This window comes from Engystomops pustulosus, chromosome 11 (genome assembly GCF_040894005.1).
Source record: "Engystomops pustulosus chromosome 11, aEngPut4.maternal, whole genome shotgun sequence".
NCBI classification, from domain to species: domain Eukaryota; kingdom Metazoa; phylum Chordata; class Amphibia; order Anura; family Leptodactylidae; genus Engystomops; species Engystomops pustulosus.
This window is the reverse complement of record NC_092421.1, coordinates 35,515,893-35,539,521: the sequence shown is the minus strand read 5'-3', so window position 1 is coordinate 35,539,521 and position 23,629 is coordinate 35,515,893. Positions and strand designations below refer to the sequence as shown.

At 43.6% G+C, this 23,629-nt stretch overlaps 1 long non-coding RNA gene across 1 annotated transcript in view; it reads left to right on the top strand.

Moving 5' to 3' along the window:
- LOC140105874 (uncharacterized) overlaps positions 1-23,629 on the top strand; it is a 167,243-nt gene that overhangs the window by 99,557 nt on the left and 44,057 nt on the right. The gene's annotated exons all lie outside the window — the stretch shown is intronic.

Here is a 23,629-nt window from a genome sequence, read left to right as displayed (position 1 = left end):
GCAGCTAGTACCATATTGTGAGTAATTTGCAGGGAGACTTGCTACCGTTGTGTTTAGCTCTTAGTGACACACTGTCAGCACCTGTCCAGCAACCGCGCAACCACAACCAGGCTTGGCCCTAGCTGTCAGACTAGGTAGGTGGTGGCGAACTCACCCTGCGACGTCCCTGCGGACTAAGGCCCTGCCTAAAGCAGATAAACCGCCCTGGTAAGGGCGAACCCACTATCAGGAACCTAACTGATGGTCCCTGAGTGACCCTACAAGATGACAGGGAAAACCTACTTTGTCTGGCAGCTGCTGGATGGTGGAGCGGACAGGTAACCGGAATACTGATATAGGTCAGTGTTCACACTGGAAACAGAAACCGACACTAGACTGAAACAGGAAGGTGGGGTAAACACTAGGAGATAAACGATACTGAGGGACAAACAACAAATACAGACAGACAAGCGAAGTCAAACAAACCGGGTCAAAACCAAGATGGCGGCAAAGGTACAGAATCGTAAAGCAAATAGAATGGTCAGTAGGCAAAGCAGAAGTCAGTACACAGAATAGACAGAAACACAATAGCAAAAGCACTAGATACACAGATAGACTGCAATAACCAGCACCAAATGAAGGGGCTGAGCAGAATATAAGGCAGTAATGGACACTGCCTCCAGCTCTGACTGGCTCAGCCGTCCATCACTCAAACCGCAGCCGCAGGCAAAATGAGTTCAGAGGCACACCCAGCTTTCCCAGGATCAGAAATGCAGCTGTCAATCACAGGCAGCTCTGGGTGTGGTTTCCCAGCAAGAAGCCTGAAACCTGATCTCATCAGTACAATTTGCGAGTCATGACAGTACCCCCCCTTTTATGAGGGGCCACTGGACCCTCAACAACAGATGCACCATCAGTTCCCATGCAAAATCTCGGGCCTTTAGCAGACTTTTGCGGGCTTGTGCCCAAACAGAACATAGGCTGGACACAATGGCATCTGCATACGGGTTACTGGACGAATCCATAGACACACAAGAGAAACGGGGAACAAAACCATAACTGCAGAGAAATGGGGACTTGGACTCACAGATTTAAATGGTTCCCCCTGATCAAAAATAACAGACTCAGGTAAGCTCACCGGGGGGGGGGGGGTCCGGTCCACGTGGGACACACCCGGGATCGGAGTTTTTCCGATCCCGGGTGTTAGTGCCGGGTCTGGGCTGTGATATCACAGCCCGACACCGGCACTATACTGACCCGATGTCCCAAAATCTTCTTCTAACGCAGCGCCGTAGAAAGGCGTACGCGTCAGAAGAAGTACCCTTAATGACACTTCCAATATTTATAAACGACATCCCCAGAATAGATGAGTGTCAAGTCACCCTAGACAAGTTTTGGTTGGATAATAATGCATATAAATATGTTAAATTTATTTATTTTTTCATTTTTCTATTCCAATTTTATCTACCATACATACTCGTGTATAAGCCGAGTTTTTCAGCACAAAAAATGTGCTGAAAATCCTCAACTCGGCTTATACATGAGTCAATACAGCACTTAAAATATATATATATACTCACCCTCCGGTGGCCCCAATGAGCAGCGCGGATCCCCCGATGTCTCATAAAGAGATGTGGAAAAAAACTCATTTAACACAAGGAAAAAGTAAAATGGATAAATTACCAAAGAAACAGACTGAAAAACGCCAGACAAAAACTAGCCAAAACAAACAGACATAAGAGAAATGATAAATCGTGGTAGCTCAGAGCAGAACCGCTCAAAGCTTTTTAGATGAACTCATTTGAAACTGTTAGATTTGTAATAAGGGTTTTTTTGCTTTTTCACATACCCTAGAAAAGCATCCGAATAGTAATATTCAATTGCATGAAAATGGGCATTAAATGGAATATCTTTTTTTAACGTACCAGCACAATTTTAAGTGTTTGATGCAATGAAGTGAAAGCACACATTCCAGTGAAGTAGAAGAGAAGTGAGACTAGTACTATTACCTCTGCAATTAACACTGAATAAGTCAAAGGCAAGCTCCTCCAGAGAGTGCCAGATGACATGAAACCATATGTCCTAGCAGGAAATGGTACAGGATATTCTGCTGACTTCCGAATGGCTCATGCAGATCTGTTAATTACATAATGTGCCATCCAGAAAAAAGATTTTATACTTTTGCATTAATGTAAAGTATCATTAAAGCAACTTTTTTTGCCAGACGTTTAAGAAATCTGCTACATATACAATACAATTATGGTATTCTCCTATTCTGAAGTTTCCTTGAACCCCTGTTAATCTGTGAAATATGTAAATATGTTTTCCAGGATGGGATAAGTAAAACATTGCCTCTTAGTTACCTTGTAAGAAAGCCCCACTTAACATCAAGCATGACTTTCAAGAAGCCTAATGACATGATGCTTATTAAAGCCAAACTAGAATTCCCTTTTGGAATAGATATACTAGTTTGGCTTTAAACTGGACCATGTCCTTAGCCTCCTTGATAGGCATGCTTGAGGTTAAGGGGGCTGCCTTACCATGTATCTAAGAGACAATAATAATAATCTTATAGAGCGCCATCAAATTCCGTAGCGCTTTGCAATGTTTTCATTATACTATCCTGGACAACTTATTTGCATATTTTCCCTGAATCCCCTCTTCAATGGCTTCTTCACATGCCTGCAAGGCAGACTTAAAAGTCCCAGCAAGGAGAACTCTTACTATGACCCTTGTAAATAAGTTTACACGTCTCATCACAACAGATAACTGATGTAGCTAATTAATGGATGCAAGGTTGACACATATAATGCAGAAAAGATCTATTCCTCCACTAAAGTAATTAGGCTTGGGCCTAAACTCAATGGTGTTGTGTAAAGTCACTTAATTTTGCCGCCCTCACTACCTTATAGTCTAATTTTTGTAACATCTGACCCAGACAAGCTGCCACGGGTGGTTGAGAGCATGTCAATTGCAAGAGAATGACCTGTCTATGGTGAGGTCCACTGTACCACCAATAGAAGGCTATGGGGCCATATGGCTAGCACACAGTCTCAGCCGAAGGTTGCCAGAGGCTTTAGGCTGCACATTAACCATAATGATGATAGATGGAACAAGTTCAGATTTGATTCTAAATACAGGCAATAACATAATGTAGGCCACACTTTCTGCAGAACACTAAAAAACATATCTAGTCACATATCTCCTTGGGTGTCTTTCCATGAGGGAGACTGCTTTATGAGTCTGGAGATAGGCTGAAGCACACTTCAGGGCTGAAGAATGTGTCAAGTCAGAGAAATATAACAGAAATAGAGCTGGATTTTGTGGAAAATAGAGGAGGATAGTTGTCACTTGTTACTGGCTAACCTGTTTTATCTCGACTTGTTGTACACTATATTTAAAGTGTGTGTCTTTTATAGGTCCTGTCTTTTATATATATATTTATATGTATTTACAATTTGATAATCATTTGGCAGATAAATTAGTCTTTATTTATTTATTTATTCAATGTGGTATACACTATTTGTTTTAGTTGAAAAAATCCCTCTCCCTATGTTTTACGGTACTGGACTGAACCCTGACCTCCGGTCCATCACGTGACTATGATCACGTCACTTCCGGGGTCTTGGTATTGTGGTAATGTATTTAAAGCTCTGCCACTATCTGTTATGTTATGCCTGACTAAGGCTCCGGTCCGGAGCAGAAACTTGTCGCAATAACCTTTTATCAATAAAGAAACCTTACTGGTTAACACACTGGGGGTCATTTACTAAGGGCCCGATTCGCGTTTTCCCGACATGTTACCCGAATATTTCCGATTTGCGCCAATTGTACCTGAATTGCCCCGGGATTTTGGCGCACGCGGTCGGATAGTGGCGCATCGGCGCCGGCATGCGCGCGACGGAAATCGGGGGGCGTGGCCGAATGAAAACCCGACGGATTCGGAAAAACCATCGCATTTAAAAACAGAAAATATGCCGCTCGGGACGCACTTACATTCACTCAGCCCGAGCCGGTGAACTCCAGCGCGTTCAGATGCTTTTCAGCGCAGCAGCGCCACCTGGTGGACGGCGGAGGAACTACTTTATTAAATCCTGGCCGGACTCGAATCCAGCGCAGAGAAAGCGCCGCTGGATCGCGAATGGACCGGGTAAGTAAATCTGCCCCACTGTGTTGTGTGAACTTATACGAAGAAAGCGCCGGTTCACAATTCGGTTATCCTTCGAGACCCATCTAGCTCTATATTTAAAGGGTAAACCTAAGGGATCTTTAAATGGATGAAATTAGGCATTCAGATAATAGCTTTTGGAAATGTGCAGCTTTACACAGATAAGTATCAATTGGAAAGGCAATGCCCAATGACCTGTTAGATCTCCTCGGTGAAAAACGAACAGTGAACTGTTGCATGATAAATCTCCCCTAATGGGTTAATGAAAACAGACGGTTGCCAAGATATGCTCTTAAAATGTTTGTATTTGTATGATGGAATGGGGGAGAGGGGAATTGTTTTCATGTTTGAGAATTGGCTTGGTTGTGGGCATCTATCCTTAATAGAAATAGGCAAATTTTGAATAATTCGACTTGCTGGGTTAGCCGAATTTTCCGACAAAATTAGCTTCAACTCGTATCGAATCATGGCAAATCACGTTAAAAAACAGGTATTCCCTGGTTGCAGAGAGCCTGTAGGGTGTTGTAGAATGTTGTGCCAGGCTCAAATATGCATAGGAACCGTGGTTTGGTCTTCAAACAATGCTGTGTTTTAGTATGACACATGACAGCCACAGCTGTTAGAATCGTTTCACTCTTTAATTCCATGGGCACTTAAAGGGCAAAGAATGGTATAATGACAGAGTGTGGAGGTGGGTGACAATTCCAGTCCTTGGTAAAGATGGTAGGAGGCAGAGGGAGCAACTGGAAGCAGATTTGTGGCATCAGGCGGGTGGCAGCATCAGAATAGTGGCTGACTCATTTCTCAATGTTTGGGGGAGGCGTCAGGGCTGATCTAATCTGATGCATAAGGCATTGGTGTGTTGAAATCCTGGCCGATCCACACCTGATTCATCTTGAAAAAGATCAGTCTATCCACATTACGGGTGGAAAACGGGTTCTCCTTGGGGTAACGATGGCCCCCGCAGCACTAAACACCCGTTCTGATGCCACACTACTGGCTGGACAGGACAACTTCTCTACTGCAAACTCCGCAAGCCACACACCAAGTTTGGCTGCCCAGTAGTCCAAGGGATCCTCTACCTGGGGTGGTAGAGTGCAATCCAAGTAGGCCACCACCTGCTGGTGCAGGGTCTGTTCCATGTCCTGTGGCTACTGCTTGTGGCGGCTACCCTCCTCACTAGGCGGGTGAAGTAAGCTGCTCATTAAGGCTCCAGACTTGAGCTGCTGGTAATGGAGCTACTAGTGCTCCTAACCCCCCATCTCCCCACAGCAGCTGTGACAGTAGTACGTGACAGAGGATGGACAATGGCACACACAGGCAGTGGCCAACTGTCTGCACAGTATTTCTCTAAAGTACGCCAGTTGTTCCTCCCTCTTGGAAGCTTGAAAAAAGGTACCCAATTAAGACTGGTAGTAAGGGTCCAAGAGGGTGGAGATCCAAAAGTCATCCCTATGCCGAATGTTGAATATTCGGCTGTCACTAGCTAGGCAAAGCAGCATGCTGTGGGCCATCTGCGCAAGTGACTCTGAGGGACTCCCGGCTTCCATCTCCACTGTAAACTGCCACAGTGCTTCTGGGTCATCTGCCTCATCTTCTACCTCCTCCGGATGCTCCTGCTCCTCGTCACCTGTCACCTGAGTAGAAAAAACACTAATTTCACCAGACTCTGCTTGTTCTCTAATGTCCTCCTCCAGTTCAGCCCCTACTGGACTCCTGTGGCCATAAGATGTAGTCACCACTTCTCCAGTACCCTGACCAGACGGATTTTGCAGCATCTGTTCCAGGACATGAAGCAATGGAACGATGTTATTCATCCCGTAGTCCTGGCGACTGACAAACAACATGGCCTCTTCAAAGGGCCTGATAAAACGGCAAGTGTCACGCATGAGCTGCCAGTGGCTGGCATCAAAGTTACACAGGGGAGTACTCCGGTCCGCTTGCATCATCAAAAAATCATTGATGGCTTTTCTCTGTTCATACAGGCGGTCTAACATATGGAGGCTGGAATTCGAACGGGTGGTAACATTTCATATCAGCCTATGATGGGGAATGCTATTCTGCTGCTCCAGCTGGAGCAGGGTGTGCGTGGTTTTGTAAGAATGGATGAAGTACATGCAGAGGCTTTGGCTTGGAACTCTCCACCTCGGTTAGGCACAAGCCATTAGTTCTCTGAAAGGTGCAGAGTCCACGACTTGGAAAGGTAGGGACTGCAGTACCAACAACTTGGACGGGAGACAGTCCGCTTCTGCACCTTAGGATGACTGGATGCATACAGTTGTCTCTTTGTAATTGCCTCGTTCATCGACTGCAGGCACCATGCGTAGCGAGGAGCAGGAGCATCTGGACCAGGAGATGATGTCAAAGACAAACGGCTTTCTTCGGCAGAGGCCCTGGAGTTTTGACTGGCTTAAATGGCATGTGTGCCACAAGGTGCTGCTGCTGTTGCTGTGGCAGCAGGATGGAACACCACATCTGAGACACGTTTTTCCTAGACCACTGGATGATGATGCTGCATGTGTTGACGCAGGGCCTTGGTGCCAACGTTATCTCTTTTGCCACGCTTCACTTTCTGCCCGCATTTTCATACATATTCACACGCTCGGCTCCTCTGGTGTCTTAACAAAAAACTGCTACACTGCCGAGTTGGTGATTTTACCGTCAACACCCTGCCCTGAGTGAATACTAATGCCGCTGTCTAGCTGAGCCCCTGTTCCACTACTTACTTTGAACTTGCAAAGCAGGGTTTGTACCCTGCGGCCGTTTGGCTCCAGTCCTCGCAAAGCTGCCACCCTGCTCACTCACGCCCACAGTAGCCCGACTTGCTGCCTGCTTCGCTGCCTGACGCGCAAGCTGACACCCTCTTCTCCCGATGATGATGATGAAGCCCTTGCTTCACCCAGCTCCCAAGTGCGATCAGCTACATCGATTTATGTTTCTTTGTCACTGCTATTCTTCTCAACAGTCTCAGTATGCACAGCCTGACTTCTTGCAAATGCATCATAACCTCCCGTGCCACTCTCCACATCTCTACTTTCCTGCTTACTGCACGAAGCAGCTGTCCTAAAAGAATTTGTTCTTGCTGTATGGTGGCGCTGAGCCCAGACCACCTAGTAGCTCTCTGGCTGAGGTAATTGACTGACCTGCTCCTGGGCCATGCTAACTAAAGGTTGTATCTGACGAACCCACAGACTCTTGGCTGGGGTTTATAGATGTTATTTGGGAGGAAGTGGATGACCTAGTCAACCAATCGGGAACCTTTTGGGTTGTTCATCAACACACTGCCGCTAGATGACACCCGCAGTTCAGGCCTCTGAGTGACCCCTGCTGTGACGTCCCCTTAGTGTGCTGTGACCTGTGCCTGTTCCACCTTCCACCTCTGTCTGACATATTGGTTAATAAACTATGTTGATTTGACACAGATTTCTTGATATCACCTTTAGCAACAAAAAAGCATTGAAATTTGGGGAATACTGAATCCCAAAAAGTGACAACCTGAACTTTGAGAAAAAATCACTCCAGCAACTATGTGGATTTGACACAGATTTGTTGATATCTACTTTAGAAAGAAAAAAGAATTGAAATTTGCTGTCACATCACATAAACCGGTCGCTGACTGGCTTACATGTCTGTCATGATTAAGGGTCCTTTCTTCTTCCCAGAGTTCTCTTCCCCATGTAACACGTTGTTCTCGCAACCATTTTGCTAATAAGGGGGGGGGGGGAATTAGTTCTCACGAGTCTCCGTAAACTTTGGATTCCACTTGGTTAGAATCGATTCGCCCATCTCTAATCCTTAATGCTGGCTAATGTAAGGTGCAGTACCTAAAAATCTCCTAGTTTCTATTACTCTGAATCCCCACAAGAGAAAGTGAACTTTAATGGATAAAAATTTAGGTCTCTGCCCCCAAAGTTGGAGGTAGCAGGCTGTGTGCTCCTCGTGTTGGTCTTTAAGAAGAAGTTAAAAACGAAATAATTTTTCGGTTTGTAACTATACTGGCGACATACATCAGTCTGCCAAATGATTAAAAAGCTCTTCAAAATGTGCTAAAACTTAATCAGCACCTTTATGGCACTTTACCAGTGTTGAAGCTGCTGAGAAATGTGAGGAAACACAACTTTACAGACATCAAGACAGAACTGTGGGGTGTAAAATACAATTTAGAATTTGCTACATATACAGTATAATATTAGCAAAATTTTTATATTTCAAATTAGACTGTCCCGGTATAATAAATGCTTTAAAAACACAAATTAATACATAAAGTATACCAAATATTTTATTAAAGTATGCAATGTGTGTACATGAGGAGAAACACTATTTTTGGCCTCTTTAACCCCTTAGGAAAATAAAAACGTTTGAGCTACAGCAATATTTATTGCAAAAAAAAAAATGTATTTCACATTTTTACAGGGCATTGCTTCTCAATTCTGTGAAATACTTGTGGGAATAAAACCTACCTTTACCCCTTTACAAATTTGTAAATGCTAAAGAAATTATTATATAACAATTTATTTGGTGTAGTTGATTCCTTGCAAAAATAAAAATTTTGCCTAAAATGTAATCTTTCATTTTACCAAGATAATGCTATTACATTCTGTGAAAAAAACCTGTAGGTTTAACCCCTTCATGCTCGTTGTCAGTGAGCTATGAAGGGTGTATGAAGAGAGCTCATGGACTGAGCCCTCTTCATACAGAGATGGGCTTTGCTGCATATTGCATCAAACACCCATCGATAACACCCTTGGTCGGTGCAAGGGGTGTTAACCCCTGGTTTGCTTCCAGGGCATGTAAAATATAGTGCCTCGTGGGTGCCACCATCTTTGTTGAGATTGCCGCATCCTTGAACATCCTCAGGGGTGACAATCAGTTGCCATGGCAGCCTCGGGTCATCGTTAGTCCCCAGGCGACATGATTTCTGAAGATTTGTTACAATGAGCCAGTGGCACATTGTAATGAATCCTATGTAAAAACAGTAGTATTGCAGTATATGGTAGGAACAATCAGACGATCTAGGGTTAAATTATTCTAGAGGGTCTAGGACAGTGGTGGCGAACCTATGGGAGCCCTTTCTGTGGGCACCCAGACCTTTACACCAACACATAGTTTGCCAGATATGACTCAAGGCTTTCTCCTGCGGTCCAAGACAGCCGAGGACGTGCCTCGCTCAGCGCGGTTTTAAAGCAACATCCTTGGCGGCCAGGACTACAGGAGGAGTGAGAGGGTGTGGATGGAGATGGATTGTCCTTTGAGCTCCTGCTCTGGGTCTCCTGATTCTTCCTCTTCAGCGCACCCAGGAGGGAAGCTACAATTCAAATTTCTCCATTATCTTTCTATTGTATTGGTGAACTCAGGACACCAATACGATTAAAACCTGTAATACAGCAGGGATCAATAAGTTACTACTTCAATTGTTATGATGGCACTTTGTGACATATAAGTGAGCTTTGGTTATGGTTTTGGCACTCTGTCTCCAAAAGATTCGCCATCACTGGTATAGAAAATATTGAAAACTTCTTTTTTTTTTAATGTAAAAAAAATTACTAAAATATAAAAATTTCAAATCACCCCCCTTTCCATAAAAACTGATATAAAACTAAATAAACAGTAAATATGACAAACATGTTAGATACTGCCACATCCCAAAATCTATCAAAATATTAAAATGGTTTGTGTCAGTGGTGAACTCCTTAACGTAAAATAGCGCCCAAATGTCCGAAATGCGACTTTTACACCATTTTACATAACATAAAAATTGTGGCAGAGTCCTCAAAATTTTAGCGATGAAAACGTCAGCTCATCTCACAAAAAATTACACCACACCCAGCTCCGTACACCGTACTATGAAAAAGTTATTAGCGTCAAAAGATGGCGAAACAAATTTTCTGTACACATTGTTTTAATTTGTTAAAATGAATTAAAACACAACAAAACCTGTATAATTTTGTTATCACTGTGATTGTACCAACCCAAAGAATAAAGTACAGGCGGTCCCCTACTTAAGGACACTCAACTTACATACAACCCCTAGTTACAAACGGACCACTAGATATTGGTAATTTATTGTACTTTAGTCCTAGGCTACAATAAAGAGCTATAACAGTTATCACAGGTGTCTGTAATGAAGCTTTATTATTAATCCTGATTCTTATGACAACCCAACATTTTTAAAATCCAATTGTCACAGAGACCAAAAAAGTTCTGGCTGGGATTACAATGATAAAATATACAGTTCCAACTTACATACAAATTCAACTTAAGAACAAACCTACAGACCCTATCTTGTATGTAACCCGGGGACTGCCTGTAGAGGTATTATTTGGAGCAACAAGAAATTGCTTTTTTTCACCAATTTCACCACATTTGGATTTTTTTTACAGTCTCTCAAGTCTCCCTTGAGAAAGCGCCGGGTGGCGCGAAACGGCCTGTTGGCTAAGCGGTGCCGCGTGCCTCCCTGTGTACTTGTCAGATTAATATATGAATAAAGAAGCCTGTCTACACCATTGGTGAGTGCCACTTCATCTTTTCTTCTTTCCGTGGAATAAAATTCTATTGCTAAATCTGCCACATTGTTCCTGATGACCACAATTCCTGGTGTGACAGCATTTTTGGTAAACTGAACTTGCAATATCCTAGTGACATGTTATAAGTACCAGTTCACCTGTGGCTCTACTGTCCAGCATCACTTACAAGGATGAAGATTTAAGCCCACAAGTTACAAAGATTCCTTTCCATATTCTGGGAGATTTGCACATGAATCTCCCTTTCAGCAGCAACCATTTGTGAATTTGTACCTGAAATATAGGACATCAATTAACCCTTCCCGTTGTTGCCCTTTTTGGGTTATGCGTTCCCATTTTTTGCTGTTTCCTCCATAACTTTGAACCTTTAGGTTTTTTTCTTTACTTTCTTTCAGACCCCCTTGGTGAACATTAACCCAACCTTGTCTGTTTGATCCTACCATATACTGCCATACTACAGTATTGAAGTATATGTATATTATGCACATTATCCCCTACAATGTGCCACTGGCACCTTGTAACAGATCTTCAGAGATTACAAGTTATCGGGTCTTACAAAGGGTGATTAGAATTTTTTCTTTTTCTTTTAGTAATTTCTTTTTTTTAACAGTTTTTCAGCCCCCCTAGGGTACTTTAATGCCAGGGGTTCTGATAGCTCCTGCCTTGTCCTGCAATGCTACAGTATTGCAGTATAGGGCAGTTTTGTACACTATCTGTCTGTCATTGCCAGACTGTGACTGATCTCTACAAATGACAGGCCCTGGGCTGTCATAGCAACAGATCCCCACAATCATGTCACAAGCAGGGGGAGTGGGGAGATTATATGGTCCAAGAATGCATCCAATGCATTGCCAGGATTTAAAACTTTGCTGACAACATATAACGGATTCACACCTCTGACCAGTGGCAGAAACCTGCAGCAAACACCAAAGCTGTGTGTAGAGGCAGGGGTGTAACTACAGGGGTCATAGCATCTGCTATGGGGCCCGCAGTGTCAGGGAGCCCCGTCATTCAACCTTACACACTAAAGAATGGAGGAGGTGCTCATTGTACAGAATACGATGTATAGAACACATACGTGATGTATATATGCTGTGTGTGTCTTTGATATTTACATGCTATATGTGTGTATGCACTATATATGTGTACATATGCTGACTGAATGTGTGTATATGTGATGTGTATATGCTCTATGTGTGCACATTTGTATACATGTGTGTAAGAGTATATAAATGTGTGTATAAGTGCATAAATGTGTGTGATTGTAACTCACATTTGTGAGTATTCAAATAGGTATATTTTTTAAGAAGAAGGGGGGCCCCATTCAGAAGCCTGTTATGGGGCCCTGCCACTCCTAGTTACGCCCCTTTGTAGAGGGCTCCCATTCTCCCCTTGCCCCCTGCCAACGTACTATTACAGAACTTTGCGTGAAGCCAAAAGCCGAACATCCAACCAATACGCTTTGTCACCCCTTTGACTTTTTATAGGTCACATATGTATAAAGTGCTCAAAGACATATTTTATGGTAGAGCTAAATTTCCCTGGATATAGAAGGGAATCATAGACTTAAATCATCATTACTGGTTCTCTTTAAAGGACATCTGCCATCAGCTTGACTGCTGGTAGATGTCCAGCATTACATGCCCGTTTCTTTATGCACTAATTGGAATTAAGAAAATTACTTTTAAAAAATATGTAAATCAGCCAGATGCCCGCAGAGTGGCATTGTCTGGTCTTTATTTATTCCAAACTGTGAGACACTGAAGGGGTTAACTGTGGATGGGCGGTATGTTTCCCCTAGGTTTTGCTTCTATGCAAGGCCTTAGTGCTGAGGTGGGTTTGTCCAGCACCTTGGACACAGGTGATGGGAACAGCCTAATTAGCCTGGATAAAATGACTCAGCAGAGTTGAGTGGGTTGTCTCTCTGTGGAAGGAGGCTGAGAGGACACAGCCCTGACCTGTGTGTCTGGAGCAGCCACGTGATCTTTGTTTAGTGTGAGTTAGTGGACTATTTGTATAGTTAGCACCCTGACGGGTAGGTTTTCTTTTGTTTATTCAAATACCTGAATGTAAAGGCTGGTTTTATTTTGCTGCAATAAACGCAGGCGAGACCTGTTTGGACTGTACCCTGGTGTCCCTGCCTTGAACTGCATCCCAGCACCCCGCTACCACGGTCTCTACTGGGCCAAATCCCCACAAAACACACAACCCCCCCCCCCCCGTCCTGTGATTATACCTCCGGCTCCTGGCCGAGGAGCTAGGAAAGAGCACACAACCCGCTCTCTCCACGCCCAGACTCCCTGATTTTACCTGTGACAATGATAGTAGATGTCCTTTAAGCAAAGAATAGTAAAGCTATGAGGCTAAAATTCCATCATCAGTATATTCATCTTATCTGTCCCCTCTCCGGGAAGTGCTTCTGTCACTTGGATGCTGTCTCCTGGCTTGTACGTGTCCTTATTGTTACTCTCTGACTGTGAGGATGAATCCTTGTCTCTATGCATGTAGTGACTAAGGCGCTCCGACAATACAAACAAATCTGAGACAAAAAGGAGGTGAAACACCTGGCTAGCAGGCAGATTTATGTTCTATTCAATACCTATTCAGTCATTTCCAGAGTGTGAAAGTGACACATCAAGCGGCATAAAATGAATTTATTTAATTAAGGAAAGTGTTAATTAAGAGGTCTCATTTATTTTGCCTTCTTCTCACATTCCCTCGAGGCTTGTGGGACTGTCATCTTTGCTGACAACAGACGTTAATGGTGTCATGAGTTAATAATAAAATGAATCATGTGAAGGATTTAAAAAGAAAAATACAAGATACGGGGGGAGGGGGGGAGGTTGAATAAGAACAAAGCAGATAAGTGGCGCAAATGCACATTATACACTGTGAAAACGATTACCTATTATTGATGCACCAACAGGCTTCCTCTAACATGTCTGCATTCCCAATCCATAATGTGTTGGACAATAAAACTATCAAGCAAAGCATTTTTTTTCCATTAATTTAACTACACAGTAAACTATTTGTTTTATGTGTCCGCACACGGCAAGCTAATTATTTTTCAGATGAAGCCATTTTTAAAACACACACTGAATACCATTACGGAGATTTAGCCTTCAACATTTTACATTTTAATGCTGCGAGTTGTTTTTCAAGAAAACAAACATTTTGACTTTGCTTTAAGATATCGTACGAGATTTGTAAGACGCGTTTGTTTGTCCTAGAAACGGTGCCACTGCTGTACTTGGGTTGTATAAAGTATTACGGTTCGGTGCCATTTAAAGGCATTGCAATTTAAAGGTCTATTCTTGAGATAAGTCACCAGTATCACATCAGTGGAATCTGACTCTGTATTCGTATCTGTTTACCCTTTTAAAGGAAATCTACCAACAAAATCTATCATGATAAACCAGGGACACTTATTCATGGATCCAGTCACTATGACCATGATAATCTTCATATATATGTTATCCATGGCCTCCTATCTTATGAAATAACCATTTAAAATTATACTGGAGTCTAAGGGGCTTCTAGGGGTTTGAACAGAGCCACTTTTTTACTGCAACTTCCCAATCTGTTACAGCGTGCAGGTGCTTTTCTCACCCTACTGCTGCTCTGACAGCATTTCCCCTCCATCTGCCTGCTGTAATGTCACACAGTGGGATTAAGAAGTACTCCTGCACAGTATAACAGCCAGTGAAACAACAGTGTAGATTTGTACCGTGTTAGCCATGGAGAGCAGAAGAAGAGTGAAGAAATCAGGTGATACTTTTTTAAGGCTAACTGAGTATACTTGATGGAGAGTTTTCGTGAATACTAGTTCTCTTTGTCAGAAATGATGTTAGGCATGAAACAGATCTTATATTCATTGAAATTACAGCACAGAGGGGCTCTGGTAACGACCCCAGAGCCAGTTTGGCTCATTTGCAAAATTTTAAAAGTTTTTGCTACCCTTTCTAGAGGATACCCCATCAATATCAAATCATGGACGACCACTTTAAGATACTTATTTTTTAAAATATAATGGCTCTGTATTCTCAAATAAAACTTTTTAAAAACACTTAATATAGTTTTAAAATGCCTAATTTAATAACTATGAATAAAAGTGCATTTGTTGAAGGCTTTAAAAAGTGTGGAACTGTGTTCAGTGTGGAACTGCCTCTGCTTCTTGAGGCGAGCTATAGAACGGCGCCCCTATGACCACATCCACTATTAATATATTAAGTTTAGAGGGTTCTCCATGCCATGTCTAACACTTATGCTGCATGTTGAGACACTATATTTATGTGTCAGGTTCTGCTTTGTAGCAAGTGACTGCACCCCTGATGCTGCCCCCCATCTGACTGCAGACTGTGCTGCAAGTTGCCTCATGGTTGGTGTAGTTATGTCTTTTCAATCTTTTTACTGATTTCAATCATATCCATGACAATGGTTGTACAGATTGGTATTTCACAGTAAAACATAAGTTCCAGTAACCGAAGATTGAACAAATCGCTTGGTGAGGTTGGTATAACAAACAATTGTTCCGATTTATTACTATAAGCAATAATCTTGAATTCAGCTCTCCAGAAGTGTAAAGATGATGAAACATGATAAAAGAGATTTTGTACCATAAGATCCTGTCCTTGATAATTGGCTTCCTTGAATTTGTGAATGATTCCTTTTGGGGACATTCAGATCCATAATATAAGAGATGACATTTTTTAAGAGCACCCACATATTTCTTCTACTTCTGGAAGCGCTGATAATGACTCGACCTCTAAATTTTTACTAATTGCAGTCTTAAGAACTTTTCTGTTTGCAGTTGAATTATTTTCAACTTGGGATATGGCTTATTTCCTACTGTTCTCTGGTTATCTCCTCCTGCTCAGACATCTTAGAGGACCATGTATCATTATAAATAGGTAAAGACTTCTGTATAATGGCTGGCATAGGGCATTCCCTTATTATCAGTAGTTAACAAAAATCCTTGATGTATTTTTTCTTAACCCCTTAACGACCAGGCCCATTTTTGTTTTTGCATTTACATTTTTCAATCCCCTCCTTCAAAAATCAAATACTTTTTTTAATGTTTCCATGTAAGGAGTTGTGTAAGGGCTTGTTTTCTGCGGAACAAATTGCACTTCATAGTGATAGTATTTAATATTCCATGCCATTTACTGGGAAGCGGAAAAAAAATCAAAATGCTGGGAAATTGGTGAAAAAAAGCATTTGCGCTGTTTTCTTATGGGTTTGGATTTTATGACTTCCACTGAGCACCCCAAATGACATTGGGGTATAATCACGGGGATACCAAATCTATATGGGTTTTAGGGCTCATTCACACTGCCGTCTGCGGGGCCGTACATGCGGCCGCATGTATGTCCCCATAGACGGCAATAGCGGCACGGCGGGGATCCGGTGCCACACATGGGTGGCACCGATCCGGGCCGCACACCGCAAAAACATAGAGCAAGCTCTATCTTTCGGCGGATGTGTGGCCGTGTGCCGCTATTTCCTATGGAGTGAGGAGAGGGTCACCTCCTCCTCACCTCCAGCACACGGCGGTATGCCCGCACGGCGGGCATACCGCGTGTGAATGTACCCTTTATAATGTTTTCAAAATTAAAACTGAAAAAAAAACTGACATGTTCTGGCGCTAATAACTTTTTCACACTTCAGTGATGTGCATTGAGTGGTGTCATATTTTGCCACCTTTGATGATGTTTTCAATGCTACCATTTTGAGGACTGTACAGCCTTTTGATCACTTTTAAATAGAATATTCTATATTTTTACTATTTATTTATATTTATATCAGTTTTAGGGAAAGGAGGTGATTAGAATTTTTTTTTTAATTTAATATTTAGATTTTTACTATTTTTCAGACCCCCTAGGGTACCTTAACTGTGGGTTGTCTGATTGACCCTACCATATACTGCCATAGTACAACAAACACTTACCAACTATGGAGGGGGCTCAAATACTTTCCGACTATGGAGGGGTTTCAACCCGCGAGCCCTCTTCAAGCCCATGCAGCCGACATGTGACATACAGATAAGTCCCTTATTAGGGGTTAAAATCTACCCGACGAAGCGCAAGCTGCACAAACTGATCTGTTGTTCAGAAATCTTTGGTATCTTGTATGCTCCCTGCATTGCCTGAATAAAGCTTAGATTTGTATAGTAAATTCTTTACTCCCGGCTTTACTTGCTGTTGTACTCCAGGAAACACTATCAGTGCCAGCCCTGATTTTTTTTTTTTTTAATTTTCGAAATTGAATATTTTATCTTAATGCTTCTTAGTTGGAATCATGAAAAGATTATTATTCATTTTTTCATGCCGGCTTGTGTAAGCCTCATCAGTGGTGTAACTTGAAGCTGATGGGCCTCAGTGCAAAATCAGTGCCAGGCCCTCAATAAGAATGAATGGTTTACAGTACTAGCCTCTAGGGCCCAGTTGTGACCACACCCTCTGTACCCTCTCAAGTTACGTTTAGATGTCCATATTGCAGACCATACCCTGTTCTACTGTGTCAAGCTAAAGTCGAACACATGCAAGTAGTGTCAGACTGGGAAACTTAAGGCCCACCAGAAAAGTCTTTTCTTGGGACTACATGCAAATATTACCTGTCATCCTTATTAAAACATTGCAGGATACAATTTTTTTTAGTAGGATCATGTTTCTTTGCCATTGTCTCAGACTGGTTCTAACAGCCCTGCTAGAAACCTGCTTGGATGGCTTTTGCCTTGAACTTAGGCCATCTTACATGTGACAATAAAGATAAATTGTGGCCAGAACACAGCTCCCTCAGAGGTCTAAGGACTTGATTTGCGGCACAGGTAATGAAAAGACTATTTTTCTAGTTTTTGCCATGCAGACTGAGAAGGAGGGCTACAGTGAGGGCTTGTGGTAGAAGTGAGGGGTAATGTTGAGTTCCTAGACCTAATATGGGTGAAAGGCAGTGATACTTAAGGCAAAAGGTTTTCTGGACAGGAAGCCCCAGGGCATCTGGCAGAACCAACAAAATGGGGCAAAGATGCAGCGGTTAGCAGTGATACTTCAGGGGAAGAGTTTCTGGACGGAAGCCCGAGACATCTGGCAGAACCAACAAAAGGGGTCAAAGATGCAGCGGTTAGCCAGTAGCCATGTAGTTGCCTGCTACAGCCTGCACGGACTCCTGAAACAAAGACCATCCCACAGGGTGTAGACAGTGTGGCATTTTTTCACACAGAATGAAAAAAATGATTTGTGGACTGGGTCACCAGTCCATAAAGTATTCCCATAGCCTTAACACTCTGTTTATTGCAGAAAACACTTACCAATAACACCAGCGATTGGTGCTAGCACCAATCAAAAGTGTTTACCTGTCGATCGCCACTGGTAAAGCTGCCAGCGGCTTCAAAAAGATGGCATTGGGGGCGACAATCAGTCGCCATGACAGCCTCGGGTCTTCCGAAGACCCAAGGCTGTCTCCTTTTAACCCATTCATTACAATGTGCGATTCGTAGGAAAATCCCCATATACTGCTATTTATGTGAACATACCCTACGGGTTCTAAAAAATAGCAAAAGAATTAAAAAGAGAAAACACAACAAAAAGACATGTCATTTCGTGTGCAAAGTGAAAGCCGTAAAATCTAAGCCCACAAGAAAACGGTGCAAATGCATTTTTTCACCAATTTTTTCTCGCTTCCCAGTACACTTTATAGAATATTAAATACTTTCACTATGAAGTGCAATTTGTTACACAGAAAACGAGCCCTCACACAGCTCTTTAAATAGAAAATTAAAAAAGGAATAGATTTTTGAAGGTGTGTATTGAAGAATGAAAAATGCAAAAACGAAAAAGGGCCTCGGCGTAAGGGGTTAATGCTCACCATAAAAACCTGATAATTCTTACCATCAAATAGAGGCACTAGAATTGATAACATAGGATGATCTCACGGGGAGAGACGATCTGTCTCCATAACAGCCTTAGGTCTTTGTAAGACCTGAGGCTGTATGATCTTTTGACCATTTGTTGCAATGTGCCAGTGGCACATTGTTATAAATGAGTTGTAAAATCTCCATATACTGCCATACACTAGGAGGTCTGAAAAATAGTAAAAAAAATTATTACAGAAATTTAAAAAATTAATAAATAAAAAAGCCTAGAACTCCCCTAGTTTCCCTAGGACTCGTATAAATATAATGAAACCGTAAAAATCCTAAACATGTTTGATATAGCCACGTCTCAAAATGTCCGATCTATCAAAATATAATAAAAGTTATTTCACTAACAAAAAATCCACATTTTCACCATTTTTCAACATAAAAAATGTAATAAAAATTGATTAAAAGGCCGCATAATGGTAGCATTGAAAACATCTTAACTAGAGATGAGCGAGCACTAAAATGCTCGGGTACTCGTTATTCGAGACAAACTTTTCCCGATGCTCGAGTGGTCTCGAATAACGAGCCCCATTGAAGTCAATGGGAGACTCGAGCATTTTTCAAGGGGACCAAGGCTCTGCACAGGGAAGCTTGGCCAAACACCTGGGAACCTCAGAAAAGGATGGAAACACCACGGAAATGGACAGGAAACAGCAGGGGCAGCATGCATGGATGCCTCTGAGGCTGCTTAAACGCACCATTATGCCAAAATTATGGGCAACAGCATGGCCATGACAGAGTGACAGAATGAAGCTAGATAGCATCTAAAACATGCAATAATTGACCCTGACACTATAGGGGACGGCATGCAGAGGCAGCGGCAGCAACGGCAGGCTAGAGAGTGTCTTGGCAACATACCCCAAATGGACTCAGGCTTAAAACCAATTGGTGGCAGAGAGGAACCAAAGGAGGTGAGCAAGAAGCGCTCAAATAATATCGGTACATGATAAAAGTTTGCCAGTATATTTTGTGGATTACACAGCAGGGTGGCGACAAAGTTAACAAGTTTGATGTGGAAGCCATGAAAACAACCCAAAATTCTGCCTGACACAGCTCGTTTGATAAGGGGACCATGTATGGAGGCAGTGAACTAGTAGTAGATTAAAGGTGCTGCAGTTAAAACTATGTTAGTTGGATCTTGGGATGTAGCTGGCGCTCCGCTGCCAGGTGAGCTTTCGCCAATCCAAGCCCCCGTCTCTAGGCTACTCCCCAAACAGCACTTCTAAGAACCTTTTGTATAAGATCAAGTGTAGTAGCGTTCTTATAAGTTTAGGATATGGCGGGTGAGGGGAATGTAAACAGATGCGCAAGAAGTGCTGAAATAATATTGGTAAATGATAAAAGTTTGCCAGTATATTTTGTGGATTACACAGCAGGGTGGCGACAAAGTTAACAAGTTTGTTGTGGAAGCCATGAAAACAACCCAAAATTCTGCCTGACACAGCTCGTTTGATAAGGGGACCATGTATGCCTACAGTTCATGCCAGTCGCTGCACTGGCTGCCAGTCTCCTTTCGAATACAGTTTAAAATAATAACCCTCATCCGTCTATCGCCCAACCCGTGCTCTTAGATCCGCCAGTGATCTTAGATTAACCTCTACCCTAGTGCGGACCTCCCACTTGCGTCTCCAAGACTTCTCTAGAGCTGCACCAATTCTATGGAATGCTCTGCCCCGGACTATCAGACTAATACCTAACCTCCAAAGTTTCAAACGTGCTCTTAAAACCCATTTCTTTAGGCAAGCCTATAACACTCATTAACTGCATGAAGTTTTAACTCTTCTACTAACCCGTCCTGTGTCGTCCTCCCATCTGTTATCCAGCAACCAACAGGCACCAGACTTCTCTGCAGTCCCATTCACCCTGGACCTGGTATATAAGATGACGGCTGAGTGGTTCAAGCGACAGCAATTCCATTTATTATATTTTGTTCTATTCCCTAAGAAGAATGGCTTGACCATTAAATATTCTTTTACCTCGTGTTACCCCATCATCTTCATAAACCGTAAGCTCTGGCGAGCAGGGACCTCACTCCTGTTGTTCCATACAAATGTTGTGCTTTGCTACATTACATTTGTATTTGTTTCCTATGATTTGTAAAGCGCTACGGAATATGATGGCGCTATATAAATAAAGATTATTATTATTATTATGGAGGCAGTGAACTAGTAGTAGATTAAAGGTGCTGCAGTTAAAACTATGTTAGTTGGATCTTGGGATGGAGCTGGCGCTCCGCTTCCAGGCGAGCTTTCGCCAATCCAAGCCTCTGTCTCTAGGCTACTCCCCAAACAGCACTTCTAAGAACCTTTTGTATAAGATCAAGTGTAGTAGCGTTCTTATAAGTTTGGGATATGGCGGGTGAGGGGAATGTAAACAGATGCGCAAGAAGCGCTGAAATAATATCGGTTAATCATTAAAGTTTGCCAGTATATTTTGAGGATAACACAGCAGGGTGGCGACAAAGTTAACAACTTTGATGTGGAATCCATGAAAACAACCCAAATTTCTGCCTGACACACCTCGTTTGATAAGGGGACGATGTATGGAGGCAGCTATATGGACGACTTTTGGAGGTAGAAATGGAGACAACGTGTGGAGGCTGCTATGGAGACAATTTAATTTGGATAGTGCCTGTATGTGACAGTCCAAAAAAGTTTTCAAACCAGAGGAGCAGGTAGGTGGCCCTCCAGAAAAATGAAATAGATTGAGTGCCTGTATGTGGCAGTCCATAAAAGTTTTCAAACCAGAGGAGCAGGTAGGTGGCCCTCCAGAAAAATGAAATAAATTGAGTGCATGTATGTGGCAGTCCAAAAAAGTTTTCAAACCAGAGGAGCAGGTAGGTGGCCCTCCAGAAAAATTGAATAGATTGAGTGCCTGTATGTGGCAGTCCCAAAAATTGTTTAAAACAGAGGACCGGGTAGGTGGCCCTCCAGAAAAATTAAATGCATAAAGTACTATAGTTAGAGCCAGTGGGCCCTGTCAAAAAATAGCCAGTTTCCTCTGCTTTAGTGTACAAAGAGGAGGAGAAGGAGGAAAATGAGGAGGAGGAGTGCATAAATTATTCAGGTTGAGCTTCCTTCACCTGGTGGAGATTGGAAATTATGAGAAATCCAGGATTTATTCATCTTAATAAGCGTCAGCGCTGTCAGTCGACAGGCGTGTACGCTTGTCGGTGATGATGCCACCAGCTGCACTGAAAACCCGCTCGGACAACACGCTAGCGGCAGGGCAGGCAAGAACCTCCAAGGCGTACAGCGCCAGTTCGTGCCACATGTCCAGCTTTGAAACCCAGTAGTTGTAGGGAGCTGTGTGATCATTTAGGACAATGGTATGGTTAGCTACGTACTCCCTCACCATCTTTCTGTAAAGATCAGCCCTACTCTGCCGAGACTGGGGACAGGTGACAGTGTCTTGCTGGGGTGACATAAAGCTGGCAAAAGCCTTGTAAAGCGTACCCTTGCCAGTGCTGAACAAGCTGCCTGCTCGCCTACTCTCCCTCGCTACTTGTCCCGCAGAACTACGCACTCTGCCGCTAGCGCTGTCAGAAGGGAAATACTGTTTCAGCTTGTGCACCAGGGCCTGCTGGTATTCATGCATTCTCACACTCCTTTCCTCTCCAGGGATGAGAGTGGAAAGATTTTGCTTGTACCGTGGGTCCAGGAGAGTGAATACCCAGTAATCGGTGCTGGAATAAATTCTTTGAACGCGAGGGTCACGGGATAGGCAGCCTAGCATGAAATGTGCCATATGTGCCAGAGTACCAACGCGCAAGAATTCACTCCCCTCACTGGCCTGACTGTCCATTTCCTCCTCCTCCAACTCCTCCAACTCCTCTTCTTCTGCCCATACACGCTGAACAGTGAAGGACTGAACAATGGTCCCCTCTTGTGTCTCGCCAACATTCTCCTCCTCTTCCTCCTCATCCTCCTCCACCTCCTCCGATATGCGCTGAGAAACAGACCTGAGGGTGCTTTGGCTATCAACAAGGGAATCTTCTTCCCCCGTCTCTTGTGACGAACGCAAATCTTCCGACTTCATGCTGATCAGAGAGTTTTTCAACAGACCAAGCAGCGGGATGGTGAGGCTGATGATGGCGGCATCGCCACTGACCATCTGTGTTGACTCCTCGAAGTTACTCAGCACCTGACAGATATCAGACATCCACGTCCACTCCTCATTGTAGACTTGAGGAAGCTGACTGACCTGACTACCAGTTCTGGTGGAAGTTGACATCTGGCAGTCTACAATCGCTCTGCGCTGCTGGTAAACTCTGAATAACATGGTTAATGTTGAATTCCACCTCGTGGGCACGTCGCACAACAGTCGGTGAGCGGGCAGTTGGAGGCGGCGCTGCGCTGCCCTGAGAGTGGCAGCATCTGTGCTGGACTTCCTGAAATGCGCACAGATGCGGCGCACCTTCGTCAGCAAATCAGACAGATTGGGGTATGTCTTGAGGAAACGCTGAACTATCAGATTTAACACATGGGCCAGGCATGGCAATTGTGTCAGTCTGCCGAGTTGCAGAGCCGCCACCAGGTTACGGCCGTTGTCACACACAACCATGCCTGGCTTCAGGTTCAGCGGTGCCAGCCACAGATCAGTCTGCGCCGTGATGCCCTGTAATAGTTCTTGGGCGGTGTGCCTTTTATCGCCTAGGCTCAGCAGTTTGAGCACCGCCTGCTGTCGCTTAGCGACGGCACTGCTGCTGTGCCTAGAGCTACCGACTGATGGCGCCATGCCCACGGATGGTAGTTCGGAGGAGGAGGTGGAGGAGGGGTGGGAGGAGGAGGAGGCATAGTTGGCCTGAAAGACCTGGACCGAGGTAGGCCCCGCAATCCTCGGCGTCGGCAGTATATGACCAGCCGCAGGGTCAGACTCGGTCCCAGCCTCCACCAAGTTAACCCAATGTGCCGTCATCGATATATAGTGGCCCTGCCCGGCAGCACTCGTCCACGTGTCCGTGGTCAGGTGGACCTTGTCAGAAACGGCGTTGGTCAGGGCACGGATGATGTTGTCTGACACGTGCTGGTGCAGGGCTGGGAC